This window comes from Callospermophilus lateralis, chromosome 7, assembly GCF_048772815.1.
Source record: "Callospermophilus lateralis isolate mCalLat2 chromosome 7, mCalLat2.hap1, whole genome shotgun sequence".
Taxonomy (NCBI): domain Eukaryota; kingdom Metazoa; phylum Chordata; class Mammalia; order Rodentia; family Sciuridae; genus Callospermophilus; species Callospermophilus lateralis.
The window spans coordinates 70495408-70506951 of NC_135311.1; positions in this window are offsets into that span (position 1 = coordinate 70495408).

Below are 11544 nucleotides of genomic sequence, written 5' to 3' on the forward strand. Positions count from 1 at the left end.
GCCTTGAGAAGAATCCTTTCTGCTTCAGGAACCTCAGTTCTTGCTCTTAAGGCTGTCAACTGATTAGATGAGGCCTACCCACACTATAAAGGGTGGCCTATGTTACTCAAAGTCAATGTCAATCACAGCTAAGAAGTATTTTTCCACATCTAGACTGATGCTTAACCAAACAACTGGAGACCACAACCTTGCCAGCTGGACACATAAAAATAGCCATCAAAGAGTGGTGGTCCTTAAACTCACCCACTGTGCTCACTGGTTTTGACTGGAGTCAGCCTGTGGATATACCTGGTTGCCTTTCTCACTCTCCTGCTTATGCACTTTTGAGACGTCTCTAGGTTTTTGCTGCTCTGAACCTCATTGCTACGAGCTTTAGGCACAGGCCTCCCTGTGGACAGTGTGGGACTGTCCCTGTTATATGTGCTGGGAATGTGGCTGCTGGTCACAGGGCATATGAGAGGTCAGCCCAGGGATCACACCCAGCTCTCTTCCTAGAAGCAGCATCAGTTGCCACAAGTGTCAATCACATGTGAGATGCCCTTGGTCTAGTCTCCTTGGAGGTGTCCAGGCACTTTCTCATGGTCTCTTAGCTGTTGGCAATAAAACCTTCAGAAGCTATTTCATTATGAGGTCTATATTTATTGTCATTGATAATGTTACATTCCTTTTCTGTGTTTGATTGTCATTTGTATTCCTTTGTAAAATTTCTGGTCATATATTTTGGTCATTTTTAACTAGATTAATTATATTTTTCTTGCCAATTTGTAGGTTATCTTTACATATTTTTAATTTTCAAGTGTGTTAGTTATATTGAAACTCTATCAGTTATATTGAAAATATATTCTTAAATTTCTAAACATTTTTAGTTTAAGACATCTTTTTTTCCCCAGATAATCAAGCATTGATTGCATTATTTTTATATCCATTATTTATAAATGTAAAGGACAGTGTGTCTCTTAGTTGCTTTGGGTATATGGGAAAAAATAATCCATGCGAAAATATTACTAACAATCACACAACATTGAGTACTACTTAAGTCAATGAACCATAAGTCAAACTTCAGCAATATGGTTAAAAACTACTTATCTTTACATTCAAAGATAAATGTATGAACTTCCTATGACAATATGGGCATATAATTTAAAAAACTCATACTCACTTTACATTATTCTGTAGCTAGTAACATCATGAGATGCTTTTAAAAGTCAGAAATATTGTACTATTTAGAAATACTCTGAATAGGAAAGGAATTAGCTGTAAAGTTTATTCTCAAAATTGATCAACAACGAGGAAAATACTAGTTGAGCAGGCAAAAATGTACCAAAAAACAGGGTATTGCTCATATATACAGAAGATATGAACAGTATAGATTCATTTCTGGTTGATTAAATCCTATTTACACATTTAAAATACAAAATTACTTTTCAATCTGTCAAGAAGCTGACCACATTTAGCACCAGAAAAGGAACTTGACTTTAGCTTCTGATCATGACCTCAATATCCTGGAATAGGAAAAGGAATTTCTGGAATCTAGATGCATTTATCAACACTGATTAATAAAAATTAATTCTGAAAAGTAATTCCTGAATGTCATCCATTCACGAATGAGTCAAAGGCATTAGGACCTTATCACTTGGTACTACTTGAAGTTGTGAACTACTCTCCTACAGTGCTTGGTTTTCATCTAGTCCAAGGATTGTTACAGTTGCTGAACTAAATGAAGTAGGGTGGCTGAGGCTGTCTGCAGAACTTTGTTGTTGTGGTCTCCATTCTGATTTAGGTGTAGTTTTATAGTCACTGCTGGCTTTATCTGTTGACTGAGACTTCTGCTTGCAAGCTGTACATGTAGTCGCCACTCAAGGCTGTGGTAACTGGGAAGGCTGGGTGCCAATTCACCCAGATTAGTCCTGATCTCTTTTCTGTTGTCCAGGTAAAGCTGAAGCAATAATTTGTTCAGTTCTTCAGAGAATCCCAGAACAAAAACAGAGTCTTGGAAATCCACTTCAGAAATCATGAGCTTGGAGCTCTCAGTGAGCAGGTAGGTCAACCCTTCCACAGCATGCTGGACAGTGTTGCTGCTCACGTTGAGCTTCCTGGCGGCACCCTCATAGACCTTGGAGATGGTCCCTCGCCTCAGGAACTCCAGCCCGATCCACCCAAACTCCACCACCACTTCGTCAGGAAGGCCAGGTGCTCCTTATGCTCTTCTGACAAAGTCCAGCAGCATCTTCGCTGGGCACCCTTTTTCACCCAGCAGCACCCTGGTCTTCCTGTTTAAGACGTCTTTGGACATACAGATGTCTTTAATTTTTTTAAAAAGTATTTTTTAGTTATAGTTGGACACAATAATTTTTTTTATTTATTTATTTTTATGTGGTGCTGAGTATCAAACCCAGCGCCTTGCACATGGTAGGCAAGCACTCCACCGCTGAGCTCCCCAGCCCCAGATGTTTTTAATTTTATGTGCTCAAATTGCTAATCTTTTATGTTGCAATCTTGAGAAGAATCCTTTCTGCTCAATCCTTTCTGATCATGTGTTTTCATGTGTGCGTGCGTTCTTAGAAAGTATTTTTAAGACCAAGTTTTAAAAGCTATCCACAATATTTTCCACTAATCATTTTTAAATTTCCTTTTAAAATATTAGCATGGTTAATATATCTAGAGTTGACCATGCATATGGAATGATGTAGGAATGCAAGTGTGTATTTTATTTGTGGAATGTCAGTTCTCCAGTCCCATTTGTTAAGTAATACTCTCTTTTCCTACTTCTCTATGATGCCATCTCCATCATGAATCCAAGTTGTCCATATGGACAGTTCTGTTTCTGGGATTCTTAAGAATGTGTTGATAAACTTGTGTTTTTATTCTATTGATAAATGATTCTTGCTAGATTAGTTGAGAATGTTTCCTTCCACTACAGAGTAATAAGAAAAAATATGATCATAAGACATCTACTTGTATAGAAGGGTAATATAGTAATCTGTGTGATAGAGCTTTCCTTGGGAAGAATGTATGTTGGACATAAATTTTTTTTTAATGTGGAAGTATCAGAACACTGCTTATAGAACCCACTCAACACTAAGTAGTCATGAAGCAGAGACCTGTCCCCTACTGATGGACAGCTCTCTCTTTTTCATGACATCTATTCTGACCCTATGAAAAGCCTACCCAATTAAAATAATTGCCACTTACTCAGTATTGTAAAGAGAGTTGTGAGAGACTCTGCATCTAACAGAAGAAAATATAGGCCTTAATCTTCATCATGTGGGATTAGGCCCCAACTTCCTTAATAAGAGTCTTACTGTATAAGAATTAAAACCAAGAATCAATAAATGGGATGGAATCAAACTAAAAAGTTTCTTTTCAGCAAAAAAAAAAAAACAATCTGTGAGGTGAACAGAAAGCCTACTCCCTGGGAGCAAATCTTTACACCTCACATATCAGATAGTGCACTAATCTGTAGGGTACATAAAGAACTCAAAAAGCTAAACACCAAAAAAAAAATAAATAAATAAATAAATAAATAAATAAATAAATAAATAACCCAACCAACAAATGGGCTAAGAACCTGAACAGACACTTCTCAGAAGAGGATATACAATCAATCAATAAATATAAGAAAAAATGCTTGACAATTTCTATAGGTATTTCCAATAATCTTTCTGGAGATTCCTTTTTTTTTTTCAAAATATAAATAGTTTGGACTGGGGATGTGGCTCAAGTGGTAGTGCGCTCACCTGGCATGCGGGAGGCACTGGGTTCGATCCTCAGCACCACATTAAAAAAATAAAATAAAGATATTGGGTCCATCTAAAATTTAAAAAACAAAAAATATATTTAAAAAATCGTCATCATTTGAAAATAATGCAAGTTTAAGCTTTCTATATTTTAGTATTCCATTCTTCTACTTTCTTTTATTCTCATTATATTTTACTCATGAGGATCTCCAATACAAATTTGATTAAACATGGTGATAACGGGTATGATTATTCTGATTTTAAAGTAAACATTTCTAGGGAGCAGAGATGCTAGCAAGAAGTCTGACTAGAAGTCCTACCATCCTTCCTCCCACAAAGACAACTCCCAAAATAAGCAATGCATTTTGGTGAGGGTAAGTGAAGAGAGCCCCAGAGCACATCTAAGGATCACCAGAAGCCAGATAGAGCATGGGATCCTGGGATGTTCACACAGAATATAGGACAGACTTAGTGTCTGACACACCATCAACAGCCAGGAGCAGCTCAGAACAAGGGAGCCTTCTCCCTGTGTGGACTAATCAAGCAAGAGGACCCCAGCAGCTCCCACCCAAACCTTGGACACCTTCCATACTCACTACTAGGACTCTTGTATTCTCATGCCACTCAGCTCTCCTGAGGGGACTGCCTGGAGTCCACACATCTGAGCTCCCAGAAGAGAAGGAGGTGACGGTGTACCCCACTCCTGTGGCCAGCACAGCTATTAGACCATGACACCTGGGGACTGGAAATACTGCTGGATTGTGTCTTGCTCAGGGGAAAAACAGCCATGGCACCCCACCTTCCCTGAGACTTAGCACTGCTAAACCACCCACACTTGGTGGCCTGCCACTCCTGAGCTCAGCCCCTGTCATAGCCTACCCCATGGGGCCAGCCTGCAGTGAAGCCACACATCAGTGCTCCCAGACCCTGGTGCATCCTGCCCCTCAGGGCCTGGACTGGGACTGTAGGCTGCCTCCTGGAAGAGGCATCTGAGTGCCCACAGCAGTCATAACCTACATCTGACTGAAGTTCCACATCACTTCTTGGGACCTAGCAGAGCAGCCAGACTTGCAAGGGCTGAGATGAACGTAGTGCCATGGGTTCAGAAAACAGCATTGGCTGAGCTGCATCCTCACCCTACAGGTCAGAAAACCCTACAACCCTGGGTAAGACCGAGGACCCTGCAATGCTGGAACTGTGTGATCTTCCTAGACCTTCCACTCCTAGAACTGGATAGGCCTCTGTGGGGGGCTGTTGCATTTTCCTTCCCTGATTGGTTGCAGCTCTGTCAGTCACTTGCAGTGATCTGGCCACATTCAAAGTGGCCCTACATGGCTGCCCTGATCCTGGAAGTAGCAGAATGTGTCTTCATGCTTAGGCATGCCTTCCTATAACCCCAGGGGTCAAATTACCTTACTTGTCCTTGTAACCCTGCCCCTCTTGACCTTATTTGGATGGAATTTTCTAAAGAATGAGGGTCTCCCTGGTAAAAGTCCACTCTTGGACATGCTCACTCTCACCAGCCCCTCGTGAGATTCCTTGCTCTCCCATTTGGAGAGCTTGAGGCAGAGGAGCTGTCCTGGGTGTTTTATTTGGTATCCTAGGGAATTCACTGGAGTAACCTTTAGTTTGGATGCCTGTGCTGCTGGGGGCGGCAGGCCTCCCAAGATTCTGCAGTCCTGGAACTGGATAGGAATCCTAGACCCTACAATGGAGTGATCTCCCAGAACCCTGCAGTTCAGGAACTGGGTGAGTTTTCTGGACCCTCCCCCATTCCTGGAACTGGGTGACCCCCAAGCTGCTGAGCTGCTGAGCCACTCCGCTCCCTAGAGAGGAGTCATTATATATTTTTGTTTCCCTTCCCTTCAAAGTGCAGCACTATGGGAGTCCATCCTTGAACTGAGTTTACTCCCTGGCTAGGTGTGAGGTGCTCAGACACTTTTAGTGTGGCAGAGCTCTCTCCACCCTTCTTGGGTTTGAGAGCTTTTCCGTGTGGTGTGGAGGCATGTCTCACCACTGCATCAAAGACCCAATCATCGCACCTGACATTGCCACATTGCCCCACCCCCCGCTTGACCTTCAATGGATGAAATTTTCCCCAGAATTTTTCGTTCCCCAATAAAAGCCCTATCCCTAGTGTTCTCTCTCTCTCTCTCTCTCTCTCTCTCTCTCTCTCTCACTCACTCTCTCTCTCTCTCTCTCTCTCTCTCTCTCCTCTTCAGTTAAACCTCACTGCCTCCCTGGGGGGCTTGAGGCTGAGGGTTCAAGGAGCCATCCCAGAGCTGGTTTAAAGGTAAATGGTGTCTGTGTCTTTAATTTAAACTCCCTGAGGATTTTCCCACGTGACCAAACTGTTCACACCATCTGCACTGGCCCTGGACTAAATAGCACCACAAACTCTTCTTGCAATCATAGAATGAGTAAGGGCCGACTCTTAGGTAGGTCAACTAGGAGTTCCTTTGAGTTTGTTGAGATGAAAAGTGCTTAGAACAGTAACTCACCTAATAAATTCTCAGTACACTTCACCATCACCTGGTTAAGATCAACATTTCTTATTGTGTACTATATATCCTTAGATAGTGGAACTGTGTGCCTTGCCAGTGGTCTGATGGCTTTCCAATGGCCCTGTTCATAGCCCATGGTCCTCATCCCTGCCACCTGCTCCTTCTCCCACATCCTTGGGCAGTGGTTTGCAGACAGGTGCACACCAGGATCATTTGCAGGTCATCATCTCATCTGACCTCCTTCTTCACCTGAGGCTGCTGGCCTCTCTTTTCTGGTTCCCAGGCACTGCTCATGTGATTTGCTGTCCTGGGCCCTTCTCCACATTGATAGAAAGGAGCTGAGCCATTGTGGTTGGATGGTAAACACCAGAACATATTTACAGTCCTGCAGAACTTCTAGCACCATGAAGAGTGCAGGCTCTGCAGCCAGCTGCCTGGGTGCTGGCTCAGCTCCTGCTCCAGTTCTTCCCTGGACAAGTCCATTGCACTAGCCCTACCTGCCTTCCTCTGTGAAGACTGATTCCTATGTGGAGATATGTTGGCATGTGGTCTTAATGATCTACTAAGGAAGAGGCTTAGAATTACTTGGTATGTAATAAGTAGTCAAAATTAAAAATTTTAACTTATCTTTTCTTAATATTCCTCATTAGGAGTTCTAGATCTTGGGATAGTAAAATTAATGGAAGCTAGCTGGGTTCAAATTCTGACTGAAGGACTCATTGGGAGCACAATTTGGAGCACATTATTAAACTAAGATCAGCCTGTTAGGCTATAGGATTAATACTACCTACTTCCTAACACACAGTTATTACAGAAGTAAATAAAATAAATGGAATTAAGCACTTTGTATAATGCCTAGCATGTAATAAATAGGAATTACTAAACTTCAGTGCAGGGGTTTTTAGACTTTATGATTACTGATACCAGATTTAAGATCAAAGATATCATATAGGACCCTATTTTAATGTATCAATTGGAATTTAGCTCTACTAGTATCTAGAACTGCAGTAGCAAGAAGTAGTTTTTTAAATCAGTGTTTATGAACTCTTACAACAAAATTATACTAGAAAAAATTGAGTGAAATATAGTTTAAAAAAGCATATTCACATATGTATATTCACTAAAGGCAGACAACGTCAAAAAAAGTTAGAAAATTCCTTATGAATTTCAAAAGTCTAGTTTGACCCCTGTTGAGCAGTTAGTCAAGAAAGAACTTTCACTATGTTAACACAGTGGCTTTGTTTCATGGAAGAATTTCCAGTCTGTTATTTTAGTGCTGTGCTATTATGCATTAGATGAACTAGTTTTCCTGGTTGGTTTTCTATTTGTAACATTCAATTGATAATCAACCCAGATTTGTATACAAGATTTGGGACTTTTAAACTCATTACGATGCTTTTTTGTATATACACAACAAAGAGGCTATTTTCCAAATGATGTTATTTTGCCAACATCATGAATGAGATGCTGCCAATTTGACTGGTTTGTTAAGAAGGTCCTTTTTTTTTTTTTAGTTTCAGGATTTCCTCTTGTAGGTCACAATTTGCTAAGTGTTTTTTTTTTTTTAAATGTATGGTGTTTAATTTTATTGAATATTCTTTAACACATCCACAATACCAGTATCTTGATGTGATGCTTCCTCTTTATCAGTGTTGTCCAATAGACCTTTCTGCCATGACAGAAGTGTACAGTATCTGCACTGCACTGTCAGGTATAATAGCCACCAGCCCATGAGCCCATGTGGTTACTGAGTTCTTGAAATAAGTGGTGGGACTGAGATAGTGAAATTTGATTTTGTAGAATTTTAATTAATTCAAATAGTCATACAAGGGCTTTGGTTCCTGTATTGAATGACTAATATGTAGGTTAGCAGAAGACCTTTTAATTGGTGTTCATTATAATTTTCTTTTCCTGATCTTTTTCCTTGCCTGCCTTCCTTTCTTTGTTCCTTCCTTCCTTCCATTCCTTTTTCCTCCCTCTCTCCCTCACTTTTCCCTTTTTCTCCTTTCTCTCCTTCCCCCATTTCTTCCTTCCTTTTTTCCTTCCTTCCTTCCTTCCTTCCTTCCTTCCTTCCTTCCTTCCTTCTCTCTAGCACTGGAGCTCAATCCCAGGGCCTCAGCATGCAAGGAAAGTGCTTTACCACTTAAACACATCCCAGCCTTCAGGAGAATTTTCAATTGAAGTCTCCTGAAAGAAAGCTGGGTGCACAAATATAATAATTACAATTTTAGTAATGGGAGGTCCATCCATGCCTTTAATCCCAGTGGCTTGGGAGTGTGAGGCAGGAGGATCATAAGCTCAAAGCCAGTCTCAATAAATTAGTGAGATCCTGTCTCAAAAAATAAGATCTCTGAATGTGACTCAGCGGTTAAGCTCCCCAGGGTTCACTCTGCAGTTCCAAGGGGAAGATAAGAATTTTACAAATGGGAAATAATGTTTTTGAAATAGTACAAGTTACATATTTTAGCTTCAATTTAAAAGTTTAGTCCTATTCTCAGACTTTATTTACAGGACATTCTGCTATTTTTTTTTTTCTTGAAAACATGGTACTTAAACAAATCTGACTTTTTCAAATGTGAAAATAGAATCCACTGAGAGTTAGCTGCCAATTCCTGATAGTATTTAGTTGTAAGTTCCACAAATACAAAAAGGTTTTTTGTTTGTTTTTAGTACTGGAAATTGAACGCAGAGCCTTGCACATGTTAGGCAAGCACTTAACTGAGCTTTATTCCAGCCCAGAAAGTGTTTTTAAAGATTGTCTTGTCTCTGTTATCTAGCATGGTGATGGTGTATAGTAAATTGTCATTAAATGTTTAATTATTGTAATTAAATATCAACAACCTAAAGCTTTAAACTACACAACAGTCCTTAAATCCTACAATCCAATAGTGACATCAGTTCATGTTAGTAGCAAGATGGAGATGGGAACCAGGGCCACAGTGCAGTGATCCCTGGCTGGTAGCTGAAACCTCAGGATGCAAGCTGCATCAGCACAGGGCACTGCCATGTATGGACACATATTTGGAAACAGCCCACTAGAATCAAGGTCTATTTACCCTACAGTCTTAGGTTCAGAGTTAGAAAGGACTTTCCACATGATTTAAACCAACATTCTTTCCCCAGAAGGATTTCTCTTTACAGTGTATTAAACATGGTTGCTATGGTCTGAATATGTTCTTCCCAAATGTATATGTTGTGACAATCACTATTGTGACAGCAGCAAAAGGGAAAATGAGACTTACTATGCTCTCAAAATCAACTTAAAAAAATTATTTCTCAATTCTAATGACATATACGTTTTCACTGGTTGATAGTACAGGTAGAAAAAGTATGTAATGTGATTTATAAGTCAAAACGTGTGATTAGGTCATGGAGCTCTATATTTTTTAATAGAATGAATGCCCTTATGTAAGAGGCTTCACACATCATTCACATCCCTTTCCTCCCTTCTGCTTTCTGTCAACTGATGACGCAGCAATACACTCCACCTTGGACAATGTGAATATACTTAGTGTTACTTAACTGTACACTTCAAAATGGTCTAAATGGCAAATTGTAAGTGTATTTTACAATAAAAACATCGAAAGATGCATTTTCTATTGTTCAGTGTTTCCTGCTATTATTTAGTAATCACATTCATTAAGAGTACTAACCAGCCAGGCACAGTGGCTCATGCCTGTAATCCCACTGGGAGGCTGAGGCAGGAGAATTGCAAGTTCAAAGCCAGTCTCAGCAAAAGCAAAAGCAAGGTGCTAAGAAATTCAGTGAGACCCTACTCTAAATAAAAAACAAAATAGGGTTGTGGATGTGGCTCTCTGGTACCCAAAAAAAGAAGCACTAATCAAAATTTCACAAGCCTGTATTTGAGATTCAATTCTGCTTGCTGCATCTCTGAAAACTAAAAGCATGTCACTTAGCTAAGCCTCAGTTTCCTCATCTGTAACACAGGAATTATAAAATGCTTACTTACCCATTAGAGGTTGCTGTGAAATTTCAACTTGGTAAAGTCTAAATACACAAAGCTCAATAAATGTTAACTCTGATTTTATTTTTAAGTTTTCAAACCAATATGATTCTTGTACTTTGTATAAAGAAGGCTAAAAACTGGCTTTAGCATTAAAAAGTCCATTTGTTCATTTCTCCTTAGTCCTTAATGTTATGGAGAACTATAAGATTACATGCCCTAAAACACATTTCATATTATAGTTAAGTGGTGAGCCCATGTGTTGACCACTGAGTCAATAGTTAATAATCTTAAAGTACCATACTCCAAGAGGCAAAAATTTCAGAGAAGCCACAATAACTTATTGTACTTGAAATAATTTACATATAATAATGTGTGTATAAACCTGTACATATAATTTTTATCAAGTATAATATGATCATACAAAAACATTGACTCACAATATAGTTCACACATACCAAGAATGCTCTTTTATTTTTGTCCCTTTTACATCATATTTTAGGCAAGATGATGAAACCCAGAAAATAACAGGAATGGACTAGTTTATAAAAACTGGGTATTTTATAAGTGAAACACATTCAGTCATCTACATCTCTGAAATTGCAAACAATGTGACTTACTATACACTCAAAATGAACTTAAATAAATTATTGCTCAATTCTAATGACATATACGTTTTCACTAGTTGATAGTCCAGGTAGAAAAAGTATGTAAAGTGATTTATAAGTCAAAACATTTCATACAAAAGGATTGGGGGGGGTAACTGGAAATTGAACTAAGGGACACTCAATCATTGAGCCGCATCCCCACTCTTTTTATGAACTTTATTTAAAGACAGGATTGCTAAGAGTTTTGCCATTGTTAAGGCTGACTTTCTACTTGAGATCCCACCTGTCTCAGCCTCCCAAGCTACTGGGATTGCAGGCATACATCCAAAGGAATGGTTTTAACCAAACCCTCATAATGTCAGGAGAAAATGCATTGAAATTAAAAATATCTGAAGCATGCATTTTTTAAGACCATTGTAAAAAATACAAAAAGGGTTAAAAATGTCATAAAATAAAAATTTATACAGATAAAGTTAAGGGGTTAAAAACTATCAAAAGTATTAAAATCATCTAAAGTCAAATAAGACATAATTTATCTATATAATTTAAATTATAATATTATATAAATATATTGCATATTATATAATACATATATAATATAAATTAAATACAATATATTTATATAACATTCTAATTTATATTATATATAATACATTTATTTTATCATATATACATATAATAAAAATATATTATATATAAATTTTATGTATATTAATATATAAATATATTAT